General features: G+C 36.9%; 1 long non-coding RNA gene across 9 annotated transcripts in view; it reads right to left on the bottom strand.

Moving 5' to 3' along the window:
* Positions 1-3,216: 3,216 nt before the first annotated feature.
* LOC309622505 overlaps positions 3,217-27,166 on the bottom strand; it is a 134,569-nt gene continuing 110,619 nt past the window's right edge. For 8 of the 9 annotated variants that reach the window (XR_014240921.1, XR_014240922.1, XR_014240923.1 and 5 more), the window contains one exon: positions 3,217-26,897. This is a non-coding gene — a long non-coding RNA (uncharacterized lncRNA). The remainder of the gene's footprint in view (positions 26,898-27,166) is intronic. The other variant, XR_014240920.1, reaches the window with a different exon arrangement.

The following is a 27,166-nucleotide window of genomic DNA, read 5'->3' as shown; positions in this document are numbered from 1 at the left end:
CTTGAAATAACATTTTGTAATTGTAATGCTAGTGAATCTGGATAGTCTACTAAAATCCTTTCATGGAAACAAAAAATAAATAAATATAACTCATAGAAAATAAACTTCAGTCTGTATGACATTTTAAAATACTGAACTCAAAGAGCAAAAATTCCTTTGTCTCCAGTTCAGCCCTTTCAGGAAAAAGAGTTCCCAGGTGTAACATTTAACTTTATGTGTCAAATTGGGCCACAGGATGCCAGATATTTAGTCAAACATTTTTCTGGGTGTTTCTGTAAGAGTGTTTTGGGGTGAGGTTAACATTTAAATCAATAGTCTGAGTAAAGCCCTCCCTAATATGGGTGGGTCGGGGTGGGCTGGGGTTGGAAGCAGGGAGGGCTCATCCAACCCACTGAAGGCTTGATAACAGAAAGGATGATCCTCCCCCAGAAAGAGATAATTCCTCCTACCTGACTGCCTTCAAGCTGGGACACCGACTTTTTCCTGCCATCAGACTCAAACTGAAACCTCAGCTCTTCCTTGGTCTGAAGCCTGCCAGCCTCATATTGGAACACCACCATCAGATCACCTGGGTCTCCAACTTGCTGACTCACTCTGTAGATCTTGGGACTTGTCAGCCTCCATAATCTTGTGAACCAATTCCTTATAATAAATCTATTTTTATTATATTTTATCATATAAAATACATATCCTATTGGTTCTGTTTCTCTGGAGAACTCTAATATACTAGGCCATCCACAATATTAGTTCGCTGATCTGTTCATCACATACATTCCTACTTTGCTGATGGGTCTGTACACTATCTTATCCTAAAGCCGTTATTCTTTAGGAACATCCAGCTCTTTATTTTCTTTAAATTGTTTTATTAACTTTCTGATATTAATTTGGTTTCATAGGAAGTCTTTGTCGCAGGTAAAAGACTAGGTAGACCACTTAGGTAGACCACTAAACATGTGTTTTCTAGACTTCTTATCTAGAAATTTCATTTTTAACCATGTAATTTTCAAGATTAATGACTCAGTTTCTTCAGAATATATCTATCTCCCAAAGCCTGGTTTTTCCTGAACTCACAATATAAAGGTGCTCAGAACCAAGGCTGAAGAGCAAATCCTAGGCTCAAGGTGGGCTCACATGGAATATATGCTCCATATGGCCTCTCTGAAACACAACTTCAATCAATCATCCCTTCTCTCCTTCTCCCCCACCCTTCATCTTTCCACTCCATCCCACCCCACTGACAACATCACTAAATTTCAGAATTTTCCACATTATACAATCTTTAGGGAACAGATGGTAAGCGTATTCCAATTTCAATTTCTGATTCAAATTCATTAGTACTGGTTGTCTCACCCATTATGTTGATGATTAACAAGCAACTGTAGACCACAGATAGAAATGATTAATTAGCTATATCTGCCATGGGTGAGGGAGAAAGCAGTGGCTGCAAAAGTCATGCATTCACCATCCTTGCTCCAGATATTTAAATTGACACCCTTTTAAAATATACATGAAGAAAAATGTTGCAGGGTAATTTATTGAGATAATTTCTCTCTTATTCCCACTCCTATATGAGATTCTCAGAAGAAAGGCAAAACTTTCATTTCATTATGGTTACCCAGACCCTTAGAAATAGGAACTCCAAGCATTGTTTTTGGATTTCCTTTAACTTCTAGGGCTTTTTAACAGCTTTGGGTTCCAGAGGCAGAAACAGGTATTGTCTGGTACCAAGGAGACAAGTCCTTTTTAGGCTTTTATTTGGGACACTAAGCTGGGTAATCTCAGTGGAGAGAGGGGAAGGAGGCAGTGCTTGGAGTAATGTTTTAAAAAAGCTCATCCTGGAAAAGAAAGAATAGATTCTGGGGGACTAGTGAAGGCACAGGGGGACTTTATGATTTTCATATCTAGTGAGCATTCACAAACCCTTGCTCCCAGCTCCAGAGACTAGGGAGTATAGAAGGCTTTTGGACATCTGTGGAATCCTGACTCTTCTTCACAAAGAAGAGAGTCTCTGTGGCTAAGCCTGAGGTCAGTACTGAAAACTGATGTGAAGGCATCTGAATCCTTCAGGAGAAGCAGTGCCTGAGTAATGGTAGAGATGCAGCTCTTCCCAACAGCATCCCTTCATAGAAAGAATATTAATGACAACCAACACAATGGACTAAGAACCAGGATCTTCTCCCATTTTTCAAACAGGTGAATGTTTGCACAACATTAAAAAGAGGTAGTGGTCTACCACCCTTACCCTCCCCCCAAAAAAAGATCAGACTAAAGTAGGGGGCTCAAATTCACATTTAAGCTATGAAAAAATGTTGTATATTGTTCCCCAAGAATTGCAGAGCAAAATCATACCTAATACACAAGAACTAAAAAACAACAGAAAAATACAAGATAATTTAAAATAGGTTCAAATTCATTGGCATCACTAAAATTCCACAAAGCTGGGAAAAGGGGTCAGAAGATCTCATGAGTCAATGAGAGGGATAAAGAATGAGGATTGCGGCACTAATAGTTTAAGCCATTTGTCCAAGATCATGTAACTGGTATGAGAGAGCTGAAATACTAACCTAGGTCTTCTGATTCCTGTGAGACTAAAAGAGCCAAGGTGATTTAATATTAAGAAGCATAATTCATGCTATAGTATTTGGAACTCTGTAGGGGACCAGAAATCAGGCAGCTGAAAGTGCTCCATGGGGCCCCTGTGCATGTTAGGGAGGAATGACTAGAGAATCATCAGGAACAGGGTGGCACGACCATAAAAGCCTGATGTGTGCATTGCAGCAGACTGAGAAACTGTGGATGGGATAGATGTAGTCAGGCAGATCTGAATTCTTCTCACTTCTTTTTTTTTCTTTGCCTTTTAAAAATGTTTTTTATATTGAGATATAATTGGCATACATTATATTAGTTTCAGGTGTACAACATAATGATTCGATATTTGTACACACTATGAAATGATCACCACAATAAGTCTAGTTATCCATCACTATACGTAGAGAATTCTTTTCCTTGTGATGAGAACTTTTAAGATCTACTCTCTTAGCAAATTTCAAATATGCAACACAGTATTACTAACTGTAGTTGCCATGTTGTACATTACATTTCCATGATATTTATTCTATAACTTGAAGTTTGTACCTTTTGACTCCCTTCACTCATTTCACCCACTCCTACCCACCGCCTCTGGCAACCACCTATCTGTTCTCTGTAACTATGAGCTTGATTTTTTTTTTTTTTTTTTAGGTTCCACATATAAGTGTCTTCTCACTTCTTCAAGAAAGTTTCCTAAACTCTGTGAGTTTAAGAAATGCCTGTAATATGCCCAGGACAGTGCAGGTACTTAGATCAACATCCTTTGAATAGAGGGGCAGTGAGATTGATTACAAAACTTGGGAAAAATCTGCCACAGCAGATCAAAACATCACAGCAAATTTCTTGGAGAAAGTAATTCAGGAAAAGAATTATCTATTAGTGCAAGTTTTTCATAGCTTTGGCTTATGGATTGTTTTGAAAGCAGCTGCTTTTTAAACTTTTATTTATAATTTGTCATATTTATGTCTCCATTTTGTTATATATTGCAATATTTACCAAATTTCTGTTGATTTCCAAACTTCTATGAGACCTTGATCCTACCAACTCCAGTTTTGTCATGCCCATTAAAATTCAGGAACATAATCCTGAAACTTGGCAGGAAATTAACATGTACCAAATTTCACTGTTCTTTCAGTCTTTTACTAGACTCTTACTTTCTATATTTATAGTCAATTTCTTTGTTTAAAAAAAAAAAGCAAAGGGAAAGGAAGGGGAAAAAGTTATTTGAATACTTTTTCTACTTCATGGCACCCAATTCCAATTGCTGATTAAACAGTTCTCTAAACTTCTTAAATGAGAGAATCATTTCTTACATAAAATTTTAAAATCTTTAGCAAATATTCAGTGTGCTATTACACATACAAAAGATTTATAATTATGCTCATATGCAGTTTTATTTATACTTATTAATTATGGATATATATATATATCACAAAACTAGGTCAATAATGGATGGATACACACACACCCCTATATATGTGCTTTATAATCTCTATACAGTCAATAATTACCTTAAGTCATCTAGCAACTTATCACATATAAATAATATAACTGAGAAACAAGGAGCTTTCTATTTGACTCACAGTTTTCTACTTGACTAGTTTTATTCACATATAAAATAGATTAGGATGTGGCTGAACAGTCAGCTTGTTAGTTGCTCTCTGAACAAGTTCTAAATGTGTCATTATTATCTAAATAATGAATAATTGTGCTGTGATTTCAATATGGAATAACCTGCCCTTGGCTTTTATTTCTTGAGAGATGTAATATCACTTCAACTGCTTTCAATCAGATGTGACATCTTCTGTACACTGATAGATATATTACTGATATACATGGTCTTGATGTGATGTGACAAATTATCTCTTTTATCTTTGATTAAAGTGAATTATCACTTTGCAACAGCTACTCTCCCTATTGTCAGTTACATAGCCAGCTTACCACTTATTCACCACAATACTTCAATTTTAAAAAGCATGATCAGCAAACACGTTTGTGTTTCTATATATGCAACCCAGCTTCCCTTCTTGAAATACATGAGACATAAAGACTTCTACTCCCCTACAGTGGAACTCTATTGTTTTTGCCTGCCTGACTTCCTTTCCACTCTGGTCACAGCAGCCCAGTTTTCCTTTGGAGAATCTCCCCTACCCTATCTTCAGTCCTTGTGATATGAGTGGGGCTGATCTTACCTGTCCCCCAATCACCCCATTTCTAAGAATAAGAATATGAGTAAACTTGACCATTGAGTTTATTGCATGACCCATTCACAGTGAATGGTTCAGAGTTAGGGACATAACCCAGTCAGGTGAATCAGAATCATCCTCTAGACTGTGTTGGTACAGAAAAAGAGTAAAAGTGTAAATTAGGCTAAGAGTGAGACCCAAATCCTGATGACAGTTTTTGATTCTTTGGATTTAGCTATGACTAACTCTGAAGACCTACTCTTGGACCATTCAGTTATATAAACCATTCAATTCCCTTTCTTTTTTAAAAATGGATTGAGATGGATTTTCACTCACATACAACCAAAAGACTTCTGATTAATATGCCCATGACCTGATTTTTTTTCTGTTTAGATAGTGTATTATTCAAGGTAGGATAAACTCTGATGAAATAACAAAATTTGAAATCTCAGTTACTTAACACAACAGAGATTTAATTTTGTTCATATCACAGTCCAATACTAGTTGGCTGCCTTCTTTTAAGGCATAGGTATATTATTTGGGCACTTAGTTTCCAAGGTTCTCCCAGTCTGGGATGGGAGAGAAGAAGGTATCCTGGCTTATTTCATTTAAACTATCCAACATTTTTTGATGAATCAATCAGTTACCTAATGCCAACATTCAACACTGAAAAGTAAAAAGCTCTATTTAATTAAAAAGCCTTTTGTATATTACTCTTAATACTAAGAGAATTCTCCAAGTTGGGTGGGTGAATAACTTAGAGATATTTATATTACTTTTTGCAATGTTATTATGATACTATCACATGCCATAGAAGATTGAATTCTCTAGTCAGTTCTCTCAACTTAAACTAGTCTGAAAATGCAATCCATATAGCACATCACAATGTCATTTGGCCTTCACTGGATAAAATGTAAGTCATAAACATAAATGCACACTCCACAGGAATCATGGAGCCATTCTCAGTTGTAAATGTTCAACCAGATGATCCAGATTATATTTATTTTTGCTTATATTAAAATTTTAGATTATTATGCAAACAAAACTGCAAAATATAAAAATTCTCATTAATGAATATTCAAAATTATCCCAAAGACACTCTGATCTACACCTCTTCTTCTCAGAAAAATAGTAGAATAAAAACAAGTAAAAGTGACATTAAAATGATAACTTGAATAATGTTAATATAAGGTTAACTTTTCTAATATAAATAATTTGCTACATTTGTTTCATTTATCATTATTACTTTTGTAACAGGCATATCTCCCCTTTGTCACCAGCTTGGATGCAAAGATAGGCCCCAATCCTATCCCTAAACCATGGGTTATTGAGGCCCTCCCCCCGTCCCATCAGTTTTCAGGTATTCCCTAGAGCTTTACCAGAGTCCTGGAAATATCCCCTTGTGGTGTTTAGGCAGGATACTGCACTCATATCCATGTGGTGGGATACCCTGACCTGCTCATCAGCCTAGGGCTGAGGTGCTAGATGGGTTCAATCTCTGCTCCTAGTAACTCCCTTTATATACTACAGTCAATGCCCAGATCTTAGGACCCTAAGACTTCTCTACCCTTCTTGGAAGGATAGACATGGAGGGGCAGGGAGAAACCAACCCTCAGTAATGACTAGAATATCACCAAGGACAGAAGGGTCTTCCTGATAAAGCATAAAAAAAAAAAAAAAAAATCAGTAAAGTTTCTTTGGTGAGACCTTCTCTCTACAATAGTAAATTTCTAGCAGCACATCTCAAAGCTGACAGCAACACAGTGCCATGTTTTTTAAAGAACCATTGTCCAAACATACATTCACATTTACTTGATGGATTTGAAGAAAAACTTGAAATACAGTACTTGAATGTAGTCATAATTCTTCATTGCTAACTAAAGAAACACTAAAAAGAAGCAATTCTACTTCTAAGTATTTACCCAAGAGAAATAAAAACATGTCCACAAAAAGATTTGTATAGGGCTTCTGGTTTACAGTACAGCATGTAAAGAGCTTGAGGTCATCACTCCATCATAACAGCAAGCATGAAGCTGAACAAACTGAAAATCAACTCTTCTTAGATCCATTAGAGAATTAAGGTTACAGGGCAGGCCTTGTTAAGAAGAACGGAATGATCTGGTATGTTTCAAAATGGTTCAAAATGGGATTTTTCTTTAATTTTCACTGTGAGAACCTGGTAGAGCTTTTGGAGGCAAATCTCACAGAAGTGTGGTCATGCCCCCCTGGAGGCCATAGCTCTCAGCTTTGTCTGAGCCTCCAGCAACTTGTCAGTTACGGTTTAGGTTTTCTCAGCCCATACTGATCCCCATGGAGGTTTTTGCTCATGGGTTTCGGCTCCAGTGAGTTGTGGTTCTCTGTGCCTTCGTGTATGTCTCTCCAATTTTTGAGGACACAGAAACTAAGTACTTCATACATATTATCTTCATTTCATCTTTACGATTCTTCAATTATTTTCCCCCTATTACAATGAAGAAATTGAAGCTTAGAAAGGTTGAACTGTACCTAAAGTCTGTAGCAAAACCAGACCTTGAGCCTAGGCTGCCCCAACTCCAAAGCCTGTACTTTGAACCACCATACTGTATGGCCTATTCAAACTCATTTCCTGTCACCAGACTTAGAACCTGAGTAAATAAGTCATCTCCAGATGGTGGTAGGGGAAAGAGGAGTTTAGAGAAGACATGGGTGGCCGACCATTAAGGCAAGAGTTATTGCTTGTAATCTGTAATCCTAGACCTATTACTACTTCAGAATGTCATCTTGGCTTGATAACGTTTTGAATAAAAGAAAAGAAAATGGACAGACTAGATCCAGATGTTCCCCTTAGATTGGAATATATTATTGGGCTCGGAAGGGATCAAAGAACACTGAAATTCTGTGATGGTGGTATGTACGTAAGCACACGCTAGGGCATAGGTATTTTTCTGGGAAGAAGATCCACGGCTTCAGATTCTCAAGCAGGTTTAAATCCAAATATTTTAAGATGATCTCTAAGATCCCTCTCAACTCCAGTAGTCTGTGCATCTTTCATTTTGAGTCATAGCTCTTCTTTACCTTAGTTTCCATCCATTATAGAGACAACTTGTATTCCTTCCAAAATATAATATTTTAGAGGAAAAGAACAGGAATAATTTCACATTTTGAAACATCATGCTTGAAAAGTTCTCTAGTAGATGTTCATATTTTGCCTTAAAATTGCATCTACATCTTCGAACAAATGCACTTCATGGGTAAATATATGGTCATTTCCCCATCACTATTACCTAAAATATTACCCAGGTGGACTAACGTGTATTCACTTTGTACAGTTAGAGAAGTAGGAAGACAAAAGCAGAGCAGCAGAACCCAATCGTTCCCATTTTCACATATATCGTCACTGTGCCAATTTGTTGAAGCTAGAAAATCTGGAATTATTTAGTGATTTTAAGAAACTTTTATAAACAAAAGTGAAAAACAGAATTTTTTTTTCTTGGAAGAAAGGCTTCCTATGTTCTGAGAGGAAATGTTTTGTTAAGCACTTTTTAGCCAGGCAGTTATGACAAGAATCTTCACACACTCTCAGGGAAACCCTGAAATGAGTAAATAATCCAAAAATAGATACTTAACGCTGGATTTGTGAAACGTAAGCATTCCCTGAGGATTCTAAGAAATACCTGGGGAGGATATTAGACTTTTATACATTAGGTACTTGACTGTGTTCACTGAGTTTTAAATGGAGACGAATCTCTCATGAGGACAGAAATATGAGAACAAACAAGTAGTGATACGCTAGTAAATGTTTAACAACTGGGATTCCAAGAAAAATTAAAAGCCCTGATTTGTAGTGTTTGCTGATTTCTGAAAGACTTTCTGAGACAGTAAGAGTAAAAATAAACTTGGACTGAAAAACAAAAAGCAGCCTTGCTGTTAAACAAGCTAAAAAGACAAACATATAAAGTCAGCTGCAAAGTTAACAGAACAAATTGCTTTTCCCAAGGTTATGTGGCTGTAAAGTGTCATAACAATCCCCTTTATGAGTGATCACTGCTTTCTTACCAATGACACTCCCAGATGCCCCTTGTTGTTCCCAACTGGATGCTAAACTTTCCTATCCTCTTGGCAGCACACAATCCCTAGTTAATCCCCATTCCTCCTAATCTTGTCTGAGAAACAGCAACCAAACCAGAATGGATCTCCTCTGCCCTCAGAATCCTCTGGCAGGAACCTAACACTTACACCATTCTCTCCACCCCCTTGTCCAGGGTGGGCTCCAGCAGAGTTTCTCAGAGTGTGCTACCTTGCTGTGCATTAGTCAGTAAATTGGATTTTGTCAGACTACAGGCTAGAAGTCTTTGGCTAATGAGGTTTTAACATTTTCATACTGTTTATACTCCCACCAAAACTGATTGTAAGCTACCAATGCCAAGTCCCTGAACACGATTTGGGAAGAGATGAGCACAATCAACAGAAGTACATACAACCTGGCTCTACTGCCCAGGTTACACTCTCAATAACCATGGAAGAGAGATGTTTTTAATTTCCAGCCTATAGATAAGAAAACAGGCTCAGAGTTTACATAAATTGTTTAGGGTCACAAAGCTGGTGGTAGAGCCACCATTTAAATCTGTGTCAATTTGATTCAAAATACTAAGATCGTTTAGTAAATACTACACTGTTTAATATGTTAAAATATTATCTCTTCTTCTAATAATGTCAAGGGTGTAGACCTTTTCGCAGACTGCACATTACATTGCTTATACAGACTGCATTTTATAATTCTTTCGTATACCTTTCACACACTGTATGGTAGCTGTATAACTTTAGACAAAATACTTATTGTCTTTACGTCTCAGCTTCCTCATCTGTAAAATGGGGACAAATATAGTGCTTACCCATAGGGTTATTGTATGGATTTTAAAAATTAATAAATGTAAACTGTTTAGTATAATGACTAACTTATAGTAAGTACTTAATAAATATTTGCTTTTAAAATTATAAGGCTGAATATGTAAAGGGCTGAATAAATGTCATATTTATGGACATTCAGCTTAATAAGGCTCTATAATTCTCATTCAAACCACTTTTAGATTTTCATACACAGGTAAGATGGTTTTAAAAAATCTTTCTTGGGAATTCCCTGGTGGTCCAGAGGTTAGGACCCCATGATCTCACTGCTGAGGGCCCGGGTTCAATCCCTGGTCAAGGAACTAAAATCCCACAAGCCATGCAACGTGGCTAAAAAAATAAAAATAAATAAAAAATCTTTCTATAATCCTGTTTCCATTATCTACTGTTGCTCTACAAACCTACACTTACTGGTTTAAAACTACAGTGATGGTCCTGCCCACCAGAAAGACAAGATCCAGCCTTATGCACGAGAACACAGGCACCAGTCCCCTTCACCAGGAAGCCTACACACCCACTGAACCAACCTTAGCCAATGGGGGCAGACACCAAAAACAGCAGGAACTATGAACCTGCAGCCTGCAAAAAGGAGACCCCAAACACAGTAAGTTAAGCAAAATGAGAAGACAGAGAAACACACAGCACATGAAGGAGCAAGGCAAAAACCCACTAGACCAAACAAGTGAAGAGGAAATAGGCAGTCTACCTGAAAAAGAATTCAGAGTAATGATAGTAAAGATGATCCAAAATCTTGGAAATAGAATGGAGAAAATACAAGAAACGTTTAACAAGGACCTAAAGGAACTAAAAAGCAAATAAACAATGATGAACAACACAATAAATGAAATTTAAAATTCTCTAGAAGGAATCAATAGCAGAATAACTGAGGCAGAAGAACGGATAAGTGACCTGGAAGATAAAGTAGTGGAAATAACTACCACAGACCAGAATAAAGAAAAAAGAATGAAAAGAAGTGAGGACAGTCTCAGAGACCTCTGGCACAACATTAAACGTGCCAACATTCAAATTATAGGGATCCCAGAAGAAGAAGAGAAAAAGAAAGGGACTGGGAAAATATTTGAAGAGATTATTGTTGAAAACGTCCCTAATATGGGAAAGGAAATAGTCAATCAAGTCCAGGAGGTGCAGAGAGTCCCATACAGGACAAATCCAAGGAGAAACATGCCAAGACACATATTAATCAAACTATCAAAAATTAAATACAAAGAAAAAATATTGAAAGCAGCAAGGGAAAAACAACAAATAACATACAAGGGAATCCCCATAAGGTTAACAGCTGATCTTTCAGCAGAAACTCTGCAGGCCAGAAGGGAGTGGCAGGACATATTGAAAGTGATGAAAGGGAAAGACCTACAACCAAGATTACTCTACCAGCAAGGATCTCATTCAGATTCGACAGAGAAATTAAAACCTTTACAGACAAGCAAAAGCTAAGAGAATTCACCACCAACAAACCAGCTTTACAACAAAAGCTAAAGGAACTTCTCTACGCAGGAAACACAAGAGAAGGAAAAGACCTACAATAACAAACCCAAAACAATTGAGAAAATGGTAATAGGAACATACATATCTATAACTACCTTATTTGTAAATGGATTAAATGCTCAAACCAAAAGACACAGACTGGTTGAATGGATACAAAAACAAGACCTGTACATATGCTGTCTACAGGAGACCCACTTCAGACCTAAGGGCATGTACAGATTGAAAGTGAGGGGATGGAAAAAGATATTCCATGCAAATGGAAATCAAAAGAAAGCTGGAGCAGCAATGCTCATATCAGACAAAATAGACTTTAAAATAAAGACTATTACAAGAGAGAAAGAAGGACACTACATAATGATCAAGGGATCAATCGAAGAAGAAGATACAACAATTGTAAATATCTATGGACCCAACATAGGCGCACCTCAATACGTAAGGCAAATGCTAACAGCCATAAAAGGGGATATTGACAGTAACACAATCATAGTAGGGGACTTTAACACACCACTTTCACCTATGGACAGATCAACCAAAATGAAAATAAATAAGGAAACACAAGCTTTAAATGATACATTAAACAAGATGGACTTAATTGATATTTATAGGACATTCCATCCAAAGCAGCAGAATACACTTTCTTCTCAAGTGCTCATGGAACATTCTCCAGGATAGATCACCTCTTGGGTCACAAATCAAGCCTTGGTAAATTTAAGAAAATTGAAATCGTATCAAGTATCTTTTCCAACCACAAGGCTATGACACTAGATATCAATTACAGGAAAAAATCTGTAAAAAATACAAACACATGGAGGCTAAACAATACACTACTAAATAACCAAGAGATCACTGAAGAAATCAAAGAAGAAATCAAAAATACCTAGAAGCAAAGGACAATGAAAACACGATGACCCAAAACCTATGGGATGCAGCAAAAGCAGTTCTAAGAGGGAAGTTTATAGCAATACAATTCTACCTCAAGAAACAAGAAACATCTCAAATAAACAACCTAACCTTACACCTAAAGCAATTAGAGAAGGAAGAACAAAATCCCCCAAAGTTTCCAGAAGGAAAGAAATCATAAAGATCAGATCAGAAATAAATGAAAAAGAAATGAAGGAAACAATAGCAAAGATCAATAAAACTAAAAGCTGGTTCTTTGAGAAGATAAACAAAATTGATAAACCATTAGCCAGACTCATCAAGAAAAAAAGGGAGAAGACTCAAATCAACAGAATTAGAAATGAAAAAGGGGAAGTAACAACAGACACTGCGGAAATACAAAGGATCATGAGAGATTACTACAAGCAAATATATGCCAATAAAATGGACAACCTGGAAGAAATGGACAAATTCTTAGAAAAGCACAACCTGCCGAGACTGAACCAGGAAGAAATAGAAAATATGAACAGACCAATCACAAGCACTGAAATTGAAACTGTGATTAAAAATCTTCCAACAAACAAAAGCCCAGGACCAGATGGCTTCACAGGCGAATTCTACCAAACATTTAGAGAAGAGCTAACATCTATCCTTCTCAAACTCTTCCAAAATATAGCAGAGGGAGGAACACTCCCAAACTCATTCTATGAGGCCACCATCACCCTGATACAAAAACCAGACAAAGACGTCAGGCCAACATCACTGATGAACATAAATGTAAAAATCCTCAACAAAATACTAGCAAAAAGAATCCAACAGCACATTAAAAGGATCATACACCATGATCAAGTGAGGTTTATCCCAGGAATGCAAGGATGCTTCAATATATGCAAATCAATCAATGTGATACACCATATTAACAAATTGAAGGATAAAAACCATATGATCATCTCAATAGATGCAGAAAAAGCTTTCAACAAAATTCAACACCCTTGAAAATGCTTTAAAAAAAAAAAAATTCAACACCCATTTATGACAAAAACCCTCCAGAAAGTAGGCATAGAGGGAAATTACCTCAACATAATAAAGGTCATATATGACAAACCCACAGCCAACATCGTTCTCAATGGTAAAAAACTGAAACCATTTCCTCTAAGATCAGGAACAAGACAAGGCTGCCCACTCTCACCACTAATATTCAACATAGTTTTGCAAGTTTTAACCACAGCAATCAGAGAAGAAAAAGAAATTAAAGGAATCCAAATCAGAAAAGAAGAAGTAAACCTGTCACTGTTTGCAGATGACATGATACTACACATACAGAATCCTAAACATGTTACCAGAAAACTACTAGACCTAATCAATGAATTAGGTAGAGTAGCAGGATACAAATTAATGCACAGAAATCTCGTGTATTCCTATACACGAATGATGAAAATTCTGAAAGAGAAATTAAGGAATCACTCCCATTTACCATTGCAACAAAAAGAATAAAATACCTAGGAATAAACCTACCTAAGCAGACAAAAGACCTGTATGCCAAAAACTATAAGACACTGATGAAAGAAATTAAAGATGATACAAACAGATGGAGAGATATACCATGTTCTTGGATTGGAAGAATCAACATTGTGAAAATGACTATACTACCCAAAGCCATCTACAGATTCAATGCAATCCCTATCAAATTACCAATGGCATTTTTCACAGAACTAGAACAAAAAATTTCACAATTTGTATGGAAACACAAAAGACCCCGAATAGCCAAAGTAATCTTGAGAAAGAAAAACAGAGCTGGAGGAATCAGGGTCCCGGACTTCAGACTATACCACAAAGCTACAGTAATCGGGACAGTATGGTACTGGCACAAAAACAGAAATATAGATCAATGGAACAGGATAGAAAGCCCAGAGATAAACCCATGCACATATGGTCACCTTATTTTTGATAAAGGAGGCAAGAATATACAATGGAGAAAAGACAGCCTCTTCAATAAGTGGTGCTGGGAAAACTGGACAGCTACATGTAAAAGAATGAAATTATAACACTCCCTAACATCACACACAAAAATAAACTCAAAATGGATTAGAGACCTAAATGTAAGACCAGACACTATAAAACTCTTAGAGGAAAACATAGGCAGAATGCTCTATGACATAAATCACAGCAAGATCTTTTTTGACCCACCTCCCAGAGAAATGGAAATAAAAACAAAAATAAACAAATGGGACCTAATGAAACGTCAAAGCTTTTGCACAGCAAAGGAAACCGTAAACAAGACAAAAAGACAACCCTGAGAATGGGAGAAAATATTTGCAAACGAAGCAACTGACAAAGGATTAATCTCCAAAATTTACAAGCAGCTCATGCAGCTCAATATCAAAAAAAACAAACAACCCAATCCAAAAATGGGCAGAAGACCTAAATAGACATTTCTCCAAAGAAGATATACAGATCACCAACAAACAAATGAAAGGATGCTCAACATCACTAATCATTAGAGAAATGCAAATCAAAACCACAATGAGGTATTACCTCACACCGGTCAGAATGGCCATCATCCAAAAATCTACAAACAATAAATGCTAGAGAGGGTGTGGAGAAAAGGGAACCCTCTTGCACTGTTGGTGGGAATGTAAATTCATACAGCCACTATGGAGAACAGTATGGAGGTTTCTTAAAGAACTAAAAATAGAACTACCATATAACCCAGCAATACCACTACTGGGCATATACCCTGAGAAAACCATAATTCAAAAAGAGTCATGTACCACAATGTTCATTGCAGCTCTATTTACTACAGCCAGGACATGGAAGCAACATAAGTGTCCATTGACAGATAAATGGATAAAGAAGATGTGGCACATATATACAATGGAATATTGCTCAGCCTTAAAAAGAAACGAAATGGAGTTATTTGTAGTGAGGTGGATGGACCTAGAGTCTGTCATACAGAGTGAAGTAAGTCAGAAAGAGAAAAACAAATACAGTATGCTAACACATATATATGGAATCTAAGGGAAAAAAAAAAGGTCATGAAGAACCTAGTGGCAAGACAGGAATAAAGACACAGACCTACTAGAGAATGGACTTGAAGATATGGGGAAGGGGAAGGGTAAGATGTGACAAAGTGAGAGAGTGGCATGGACATATATACACTACCAAACGTAAAATAGATAGCTAGTGGGAAGCAACTGCATAGCACAGGGAGATCAGCTCTGTGCTTTGTGACCACCTAGAGGGGTGGGATAGGGAGGGTGGGAGGGAGGGAGATGCAAAAGGGAAGAGATATGGGAACATATGTATAAGTATAACTGATTCACTTTGTTATACAGCAGAAACTAACACACCATTGTAAAGAAATTATACTCCAATAAAGATGTTTAAAAAAAAAAAAGAAGAATATGTGGCACATGTATATAATGGAATATTACTCAGCCGTAAAAAGAAACGAAATTGAGTTATTTGTAGTGAGGTGGATGGACCTAGAGTCTGTCATACAGAGTGAAGTACGTCAGAAAGAGAAAAATAAATACTGTATGCTAACACATATATATGGAATCAAAAAAAAAAAAGTGGTTCTGAAGAACCTAGGGGCAGGACAGGAATAAAGACGCAGACGTAGAGAATGGACTTGAGGACATGGGGAGGGGGAAGGGTAAGCTGGGACGAAGTGAGAGATTGGCATGGACATATATACACTACCAAATGTAAAACTGATAGCTAGTGGGAAGCAGCCACATAGCACAGGGAGATCAGCTTGGTGCTTTGTGACCACCTAGAGGGGTGGGATAGGGAGGGTGGGAGGGAGATGCAAGAGGGAAGAAATATGCTGTTATATGTATATGTATGGCTGATTCACTTTGTTATGAAGCAGAAACTAACACACTATTGTAGAGCAATTATACTCCAATAACAATGTTAAAAATAAAACTACAATGATGTACTATTTTCACATTTTTTGTGGGTTGATTGTGTGCTTCTAGTCTTTGTAGTGTCACCTGAGTTCTCTTATATGGTGACATTCAACTGGAAACTTGTCTAGGGCACCTTGGTTTTCTTCCACCCAGAAGAATTGGTGTCTCATCCTCCAAGACCATTCCATAAGGCTTCTCTCTGTAGCAACATAGCCTGGACCTCCTTACGCTATGATATCTGGGTTCCATGATGGAGTTTTCTAAGAGGAACACTTGAATGTGCATGCTCTCAACAAGCCTTGCATATGCCACATTTGTTAATGTCCTTTGACTACAGCCAGTTAGGAGGTCAAGCCCAGAGTCCTGTGGAAGGGACTACACAAAGGCTTTAGCATTGAGAGGCCACCAATGCACCAGCCTGCCACAGATTCTTATACATATTCATGTATAAACCTCTTTCAGAATCGATGAGAAGATGCCAAATAACTGATTTTATAGAGAGAGTCTTTAGTCCTGTGAATAATGAAAGCAGAATTGGAACTGACTAAAAGTTCCCGTCAGTCCAATACTCTGTGCCATATGTGCATGGCCCTATCACAAGATGAGAATTTAGAAATAATGACAAAGTCATTTTAATGAGCTAGGGAGATGTGAATAAATTATGATCCCATAAGTACCAATTTTAATCTACCTCTATGGACTGAAAAAAAAAAGAGTGTCACAGATTATATAATCATTCATCTAACCACACGCACATAACATCATCATCATTAGAGTTGCCATTATAACCATTACATTTTTATTAACATTTTCTCCCTGTAATTTCCACTTGAAAGCCAATGGTAATTTTATTTTGAAATCAGTTCTAACTACGAATGGCTCCAGAACATATTTTGATTTTGAAGTCAGCCTCCTGTGATAAAAGCTGGGCTGTTTTACTTTTTTCTTTTTCCTTCCCTCTGTCCTTCTGGGGATAAAAAAGAAAAGGCCATTAAAGAAAAAACAGCTATTATTGTACATCTACTATAATTATAAACAAGATTCAATTACACTGTTCTAATATATTCATTGTAAATTTATGATTTAAAGATATTTCATTTCCCATTCATATGTAGTTCCCACATTCACAGTATAAATATTTACAGTTAATTATGGAAAATTTCACACATTAATCCCAGTAGCACAAAAATATATTAATAAATTTACATGAATAAGTGATTCTTTGAAAAATTATTTGGAAGCGGGAAAAGAGAAGACTTTCACGTAACTATGGTAGCCAGAGGCTTAAACTTTGGGGCTCTCATTCACCCAGGCGCTTCCAAGGCCATGTTCACATAATTGTATGTTTTTGTAAAAATCACAAAATGAGGATATTTTATCTTAAGGTCCATTGTCTCTTTCTCTGAATTCCCTTCCATCACATGTCCCCTTGAGTTGGGTGGTGGTGGAGTGGCTGTGGGGTTTTTAGACTCTGGTAAGCAAAGTTAAGTACGGACACATTTAGTTTGAGTTTTGCAGGATATATTTATATGGCTTACAGTCACATGGATGTATAGTTAAGTGATTACCAGTCATCTCAGGAAAGGAAAGACTTTCAATAAAGTCTTTCCAATAAAGACTAGGCATGTTCACCCATCATGACAGGAAGGTGCAAGTCAAGGTCCCATCTCCATGTGAATGTATCTTTCAGTGTCTGGCATGGAAGTTTGTTGGTAGTGTGGAATTTATGGACTAAATTATCTGTATATTCTCAAGTGATAATCAATAATATACAACAAAAAACTACTGGGGTAGGGAGTAATGTACAGGTATATCAGGCAATTAGTTAATAAAAAGTGTATGTTTTCTTTGTGGATTTTGTTATGTTTGCAGTATTTTTCAGCTTTTAAACTTTTGTAAATTGTTGTGATTCCTCTTCTCAACCTAAATATTCACTTCCATACCTAATTTGGTAGTAGTACTTTTATATTCTCTTCTTAAATACAGCTCCCTAAACTGTACAAGCAAAACGTGGATCCACTCCCAATGGTAACTAATCTCTGATACAGTGAAATCCCCTTCTATTTGAAGGATTGAGCTACTGGACAAAAATAAAATCATGTTGAGTAAATTATTTTCTTGTTTTTGGACTTCTATTTTTCTTCTCTTTACTTATGAAGACTGATTCATTCATCTACAAAACGTGACTCTAGTCTTTCAGTTTCACTTTAAACTCTAACTCTAGAGTTAGATTTTAAATGAATTTTGGCCAGAGGTAGATCATTAATCCTGATTGACTGATTATATTAGTCAGGATTCTCCTGAGAAACTATAGATCTAGATCTACATAGATAGATAAGTAGATGGATAGATAGATAGATGATAGATAGATAGATAGATAGATAGATAGATAGATAGATAGGGAATGACAGAGAGGAATTTATATTCCTCATATTCCACATATATATGGAATCTAAAAAAGAAAAAAAAAGTGGTTCTGAAGAACCTAGGGGCAGGACAGGAATAAAGATGCAGACGTAGAGAATGGACTTGAGGACACGGGGCGGGGGGAAGGGTAAGCTGGGACGAAGTGAGAGAGTGGTATGGACACATATACACTACCAAATGTAAAATAGATAGCTAGTGGGAAGCAGCCGCATAGCACAGGGAGATCAGCTCTATGCTTTGTGTCCACCTAAAGGGGTGGGATAGGGAGGGTGGGAGGGAGACACAAGAGGGAGGAGATATGGGGGTATATGTACACATATAGCTGATTCACTTTGTTATACAGCAGAAACTAACACAACATTGTAAAGCATTATACTGAAATAAAGATGTTAAAAAAAAGGAAAAAAAAGAAAGAAATTGTATCTCACAATTATGGAGGCTGGCAAGCACAAAATCTGCAAGATTTGATTTGTGCCAGTCTAGGTCTGCATGCTGCAGACCTAAGAAAGAGCTGATGTTGCAGCTTGAGCCTGAAGGCAGCCTGCAGGCAGAATTCCCTCTTCCTCAGGGAAGTTGGTCTTTTTCTCTTAAGGCCTTCAACTGTGATGAGGTGAGGGCCACCCACATTATGGGAGAGTAATTTGCTTTACCCAAAGTCTACTGATTTAGATGTTAATCTTATCATAAAATACCTTCACAGCAACATCTATACTAGTGTTTTATCTATTGAACATTGAACATCTGGGTACTGTGGCCTAGCCAAGTCAACACACCCAATTAAGCATCACACTGATGAATACACAGTGAAGGTGGGAACCAGCATTGCTACATTCACCAGATTCATGACACAAAAATAAATTTGCCATATTCTATTCATTTGTGGGAGGATAAATGCTATGAAACTGAGTATCAAAATTAACAAAAAGGGATCAGATAAAGAAAGCATGTTTTGCTTCACCATGTGAAGCAAACAAGATGTCAGAAGAACACAAGAAGGCTTGACTGTAGATACAGAGCAGAATGTTGCAATCTTGGCCAGGTTATAAGGTTGGGCCAGTCCCTAGGAACCACCTAGAAAAAATAGACTACTTTGAATTGTATTTCCTCCAATCCCTTAGAGGATTTCAGAGAAACAAAGAGATTGCAACCATGTGAACCAAGATCCCTTACAGTTCTAATATATTCTATAACTCAATTTGATGTTATTAAATAAGATTTAGTGGAGATAGGGGAAGAAATATTGAAAGAAGATTTGATAATAACTCTGCATTAGATGTGTTATGCTACTTTTTGCCTCAAAGAGCTTATCTATTAAATTATCATCTAAAAAAGACAGCTTTGAGAGGCAAAGGAGGTTTAAAACCAGACATACTCATAGTTCAGATAGCTGATTCTCCAAATAATGTTTCAAAGAACTGCTTGTAAAGTGACTTTTAACAAGTGCTGACAGAAGGTAAATACAAAGTAAGCCCCCTTTATCATCCAAATCTTTAACATTTTGAAAATGAAGTTCACGGAGTGGAAAAATTCAAATAAATTTTATTACATGACATGTCATACTTAGCATCTTAGCAACATCCAATTGTTAAGTGTAAATTATCACTCCAAATTTCAATATTCTTTTTTTTAATTGAAGTATAGTTGATTTACAATGTTGTGTTATTTTCAGGTGCACAGCAAAGTGCTTCCATTGTATACATATATATGTCTGTGTGTATATATGTATATATATATATATATATATATATATATATATACATATATATATTCTTTTTTAGATTCTTTTCCATTATGGTTTATTATAAGTTTTGAATATAGTTCCCTGTGCTATACAGTAAGCCCTTGTTGTTTACCTATTTTATATATAGCAGTGCATATATGTTAATCCCAAACTCCTAATTTATCCCTCACCCTCCTTCCCCTTTGGTAACCATAAGTTTGTTTTCTATGTCTGTGAATCTATTTCTGTTTTGTAAATAAGTTCATTTGTATCATTTTTTTAGATTCCACATATAAGTAATATCATATGATATTTGTCTTTCTCTGTCTGCCTTACTTCACTTAGTATGATAATCTCTCAAATGACCCCAAATAGCCAAAACAATCTTGAGAAAGAACAAAGCTGGAGGAATAATGCTCCCTGACTTCAGACTATACTATGAAGCTACAGTAATCAAAACAGTATGTTACTGGCACAAAACCAGACACATAGACCAATATTCTTTTTAAGAGATTTATAAGCCTTTTAGTTTAGGTTTTTCCAACAAATATCATACTCTCATCCACTGTGCAATTTAATATGATACAGTAGGGTCATGTTGCCTATCAAATCTAGTCTCCAAAAAACATGTTCTCTCTTTAGTCTAACTTGATTCTCCTTTGCATTCTAGTAAAGGTCTGTCTGCACATCTTTCTCCTACACTTTATTCACTATCCAGGTTTTATGTCCTATTTTTATTCTAATCCAAATCTAACACCTCATTCAAAGATTAGATCAAGTCTTAACCCCTTAATAAATGCAAGTGCATAAAAGACAAGCACCAAGATAAGAAGGCATTCAAATTTGTAGCAGCGGTTTTTTCAAACCATCCTCTTGCAAAACACTGGCTTCCCTCATGTTGATCTGTGATATTTTAACTACTAAAATCTTAACATGAGAAGTCTTTTCTCAATCTGCATATTTAAAAATGTAATTAGTAGATAAAATTTTTGATGTGAAAGAATTCTGTTATACATTTAAAGTAAAACTTTAGTGTCATCTAGTACCAACCAGATGACAAAATGAATGTATCAATAAAATGAATATTAATGAAATTGGAAAAAATATTCATTTTATCTTCTACTGGATATTAGCTATCAGTAAATTTTACACAAGCATTCTCCTCACTTGAAAAGAATATTCCCCACTGTATATTAATATGTCAACATTCTAATTATCCATTAGCTTCTTTTGAGTTTGGTTAGAAAGAATAAGTTTCTGACATCTCTATTAGCTCAAAGTACACTAACAAATTGAGTTTCTTTATCCAAAGTTTTATCATTAACCCTGAGTTTTGACATCCCCACCAAAGTATCATCACCATATGAAACCATGCAGAAATGGTCAGCCTTCCAACCCACTATCATCTCTCATTTTAGAAATGCAATATGTATTTTTCATTTATGCAACTATAAATCCTTCAAATGCATGGACTATGACTTTCACATCCTTTGTATCCTCCACATCACTTATCACATTCCTGGCATGTCAGAGATGCTTAATAACTATTTATGCCATTGTTATTTCTACCATTAAATGATGCCCTTCAACTTTAGAAGATCTACAGTTTTTAATCCACTACCCACACACCCTCACGTGTCTTCCCAGCACCAGTCCTAGCTGCTAATCTCTTGAACAGCACAAAGAGTAATTGGAGACCAATGTTTTGTTTTGCTTTGTTTACCCCCAGTGTATCCAGTTTCTCTCCTCACTCTCAATACTAAAAAAGGAGCAAAAGAAAATGGTAACCTCACCCACCTCTCTTCTGGCAACCAGATCTCCAGAAACCCAACATGCACTGTCTGAGAACAAGAGCAACAGCATCAACAATATTAATAATAATTACCTTTACTAGGTGCTTAATTTGTTTAGGCATTGTGCTAAACACTTTACATGGATCATCTTGTTTATTCCTGTTAATGTACCTAGAAGGTAGGTTTTGTAACTGGATGATTGTTTTCCATAAACCCTAAAGTGGGTCTACATGGAAGAGAAAACTAGGGTGCCTGAAGAGCCCTTGCAATTGGGATGAGGAAGAAACAGCAACCCTGATATCTAAACCCCAGACAGGCAAGAGAATGACCCAGCTGATCATATGCTCTTCCCCCCTTACCTTTGTACTACTTAGAGGAAAGGGTGCATTTTGTGTATACGGGGGAACGTGAACCCTGAAAGGACAGATTGTTTTCACCAATAGATGGACTGAGCATTCATAATAGAAATTAATTTCAGTTATGGAAAGGTAAAAGTATATATTCTTGAACATCTGAGATTCTAGACCTAGGTAATAATATCACCCCTATGGTTGGACGGGGAGGGGAAAGGGCTGAGATTCAGACACTTGTTCAAGATCATACAGATAGTCAATGATGGTGTCTATATTTGAAGCCATAATATCTAAATCCAGAGTTTACTCTTTTGAGTATTGGATATATAAAAATTTTACAAATTTAATGGGAATACTCTGACATTAAAAATGTAACCTGCTTCAGTATCATTTCTTTCAGAAGTTATGTCCTTCCTGTGTATCCCTGGGTCACCAAGAAAAGGCATAAGTGTATCTGGGTCATAGCACTGTACTACAGAAATATAATTCAATCTAAATATATAATTTTTTTAATTTTCAGCAGCCACATTTAGAAAAAAGCTTTTAAAAAAGCAGGTAAAATTAATTTTCGTTAATATATTTCCTTTAAAAATATCCAAAGTATTATCACTTCCAACATGCAATCAATACCTTAAAATTTCAAATAAATTATTTACTTATTTTTATAATAAATGTTCAGATCTGATGTGTATTTCATACTGATACCGCATCTCAATTCAGATATAGCTACATTTCAAGTGATCAATAGCCACATGGGGCTAATGGCTACCTTTTGGATGGTGCTAACTTAGGTAAAACACAGTAAAGCAGTGATTCGAATTTATCACAAAGGACACTTTATGACCCCAATTCATGTTTTCCCCAGACACTCCTTCTTCCATAAAGTGGTGAAGGAAGCACAGCCCTTCTGTCCGTCTTTCCCAGAACTTTACCTTCCTTTGAAAAAAATCTCAGAATTTTTGGGAGTCAAGCTTAGCATTTTCTTTTGGTCAGACTATTTTTACTTAAATTTTTCTTCCCTCACTTTTATTAACAGATTTACTGAGGAATAATTGGCATATAAAAACTCACTTTAGTGAGAAAATTTTTATTTTGTTTTAGTAAGGACAAGAGTTTCTCAAGTCTTTACTGCATTTCCTGTACTATCTTAGCTTTTATTAATAACCTCAGTGAAGTCTTGCAACCTATGAGTAAGTGCTGTCAGTATCATTTACCCCACTTCATATATCAGGAAACTGAGGTTTAGAGGGCCAAGGTTACTTGTTATTCGGCTGGTAAGTGGAGCACCTGGATTCGACACAAGGCAGGCCACCTCCCCTTAGCAGTGCTGTCTTCAGGCTACCTAATTGTAAATATCAACAAGATCTAGGTTTATATTATTGCACCATAAAATGCTAGAGGCAGAAATGAGGAGGTGCTAGGAGCACTATGATATAATTACCCAGAAAAATAGAAGAAACAAAAAAGTCTTTATGCAGACTTCTGGCTAGTCAAGCTAACCTCCCTTTAGAAAACACCTTCTCACTTACAGAGGCATTTGACTATATGGTCTCTTGTAACCTTAATATTTGTAAGCAGGAACTTTACAATAATTCTGTGTAATGTTTGCTGAATACATCACAAGGTGAAAGTACGTTACAAGACAGAATAAAGCAAGAACATCTAATTTTTAGCATTATTCTCTCATGATATGTTCAAGAACTTTTGAAACTATCCTCCAAGTTTCCATGAGATGTATTCTCCCCTCAAGAACAGCTGCTAGAACATTTTAGAAGTGTGAGAAGAGCCAGCATCTTCCATTTAAAGATGTTTCTTTTCTCTTAACCTGGCACCACCATCCACTATCACTTTGTCACCACTAACGAATACGGGGAGAGCCCCACTGGAGCATGAGCTGCATTCTTCCTAGACGCAGACATGTCTGAGCATTTCTGCAAACAGATGAATCAGAGCTATGAGGAAGCTGTTTGGGAAGAGGTAGCCTTTAGTCAAAGTAAGAAAGAGAAGTGAAGCTCACTGTTTCTTCTAACAAAAATGCCCTGGGTAAAGAGTGAGAGGAGAAACAACAGGCAAGTGCAATTCACTTTGTCCAGTGATGTCCCTTCTTCCTCCCGGCTGTGCCTTCCCTCCCTCCAGGGACATGGGCCAGCGCCGCAGGGATGGAGCCTTTAACAGGAATACAGGAGAGCTGCCTGGCTCAGAGGTCAGCACTGCTCTGGAAGCTTTGAAAGATGATAAAACAAGGGTAGACATTTTCCGCAATCAGAGAAGAAGCCAGAACAGATTTGAGAAATCAAAACACAGAGTGAAGCCTTGGCGTAGCTAGAGCTCCAGCACACCAGCAGTGTCCAGACATTTCCGGCCACAGGGTAAAGCTCCAGTGACCTGAGCTGGCCTCTACGTGGCAAGGGCAGCATCCTTATAGCCACACATTCATCAGCAGCCTACACCCGCACTGACACGCAACACCAGGCAGCCTGTGCATCCCCAGAATCTGGCGTAAAGAGAGGAAAATATGTGACTGCACAGTGGCTAAGAGAACTGAATGTGAGCCCTTCTGGGAATTTGTGGGAACGCCCAGAAATAGTTGGGGTGGGGATACCTGGAGGCAGCTGGAGGTTCCACAGAGGCAGGGATAAACAGAATCGGAGAAATAATCCACATGTTGTGAGCCTAATTTTATTCCTAGCTTTGTGTGGTCTAGGCATACAAGCACTGTGCTATCCCACTACCGTTACTCAGACTCCAACACTTGTTAAGTGTTCAAGGATCACTAAATTATTTTTTCCAACCTCAGGAAAGAAAATTAACATGTCAGTGGAGGACAAGCCAAGGTAGACCACTGTGTAGGAGATGCCAGGGTAGGAATGGGCACTAGGATGAATTGTGGAATTGTGTCTGCAGGGACATTCTTCCTAACAATGGTGGGTCCCGGCCCTGGACTTGAGAGGATAAACGGTGAATGGAAGACTCCCCTTTAGTGAATTTAGTCAATGGTATTTTGGCAATTAATTATTATCAGTACAAGTGAGAACAAATGATTCCATCTAACAAGTCAAAATTTAATAGGAATTTAATTGTTTTCTCAAGAGTTTTTATAATGTTTCATGTTTGCTTTAATAGAAATTTATCTCAGTTCCTCAGTCTTATAACTGAGCAAGAAGTAAGTCACATTGTTTCAGAAATTCAAATCATGTTGTATAAATAAATGGAAAAATGATTCATCCTTTCACATTTCCCTAAACAAACTACAACTGAGCTGCCAATAAGACTAACACCTGGAGCATTTGTACACAAGAGGGCGCCAGAACCTGACTTTCCTTAATAATATAATCTACGTAGAACTAGTGAAGATTTCTGAGTTTGATGACAAGGGAGAGAAGGAGTCAAATATATAAAAGCAATAGGCAGATGTATCCGGTTCACATGCCAGCTTTATGCTAATGCTTAAATAGTTTTGAAATCTCCATAGTGGTTCAGGATGTTAAATATGTAAATAGCAACATCTGAGCAAGGGAGATAGTGGTATCATTCTGCTTGAAATTGCCTTGCTGAATACAGTGGGGTTTTTGTAATGAATTAATTTTAATAGGCTTTTTTCCACTTAAAAAGGAACTCAGGATGGTATTTCAATTAGATTCATTGGTACATATTCTTTTATGCAATGGCCAAAGTGTTACATTAAACAATAGAAAACATAACAAGGTATCACTATGGTATAAGTCGTTAATTTGCTAAGCAATGCCAATTTTAAGGATTTGGGTTTTGAAATGAAGCTGTAATGTAGAATACAAATAGAGGGCTTTAGAATATTCTATTACCAAAAGAGAGAGCAACAAAGTTGTTTTTCAAAGGGGTAGAGAGGCAAAAATATGATCCAAATTACAATAGAAATGGATTTAAATAAATGTTTTTAAAAAAAGAAAAGAAAAGGTCAATGGAACTGAGGAAAGAAGAACCCAGATACTTCCAGCAGGAAAAACATCAAGCTGATGATTCTTAAGACAGGTGCACACAGTATAGTTTTATTCAGATTACTCAGTCTCTCACACCTGTATTATTCTTACACGTAAGCAGTAACAGTATCAATGAGTTACATTCTTTCATTGTCCCCTGGATTTCTCCTTTCAGCACTTAAAATTGTAACCAGAACATCACACCCTTTATTACGAAGGGTGGGAAAGTATAGTACATTTTCCTAAAGGCTTGCTTTGAGCTACTCAAGCAGACACAGAATTCAAAAGAACAAACAAATAGTTCACATTAGAACAACATGTTCAACTCCTACAGAATCCACAGGGCAGTGGAAACTTGGAATGGATTCTATTTAATTCATTTCTCAGTGTATTAGTTATCTATTGTTACATAATTAATTACTCCAATGCACAGTAATTTAAAACAACACAGATTTATTACTCACAGTTTCTTTGGGTCAGGAATTCAGAAGAAGCTCAGCAGGTGGTTCTGGCTCAGGGTCTCATGATTTCGCAGGCAAGATATCAGCCCAGGCTGTAGTCATCTGAAAACGTGACTGAGGCTAGAAGATCCATCTCCAGGATTTCTCACTCACATGGCCTCACTTATTGACCTCTCCATAGAGCTGCTCGAGAGTCCTCACAACATAGCAGCTGGCTTCCCCCAGACTGAGTGGTCCAAGAGAACAGGACAGAAGCCACATATCTTTTATAACATCGACTCCAAAGACACAATCATTTCTACAATATCCTATTGGTTATACAAGTCAGCCTTTTCCAATGTGGGAGGAGACTACAAAAGGACGTGAATACCAGGGGGCTAGAATCATTGAGGACTGTCTTGAAAGCTGGTTCCACACCCAGCTCCTCTAGACTCATGGCATTCCCATATGGCCAACAAAGATGTAAGCATAAAAGTATCTCCTTCCTTCCACAGC

The sequence above is a fragment of the Balaenoptera borealis genome (assembly GCF_965194805.1).
Source record: "Balaenoptera borealis genome assembly, chromosome: 2".
NCBI lineage: Eukaryota > Metazoa > Chordata > Mammalia > Artiodactyla > Balaenopteridae > Balaenoptera > Balaenoptera borealis.
The sequence above is the reverse complement of the archived record's forward strand: the minus strand, read 5'-3'. Positions and strand labels throughout refer to the sequence as shown.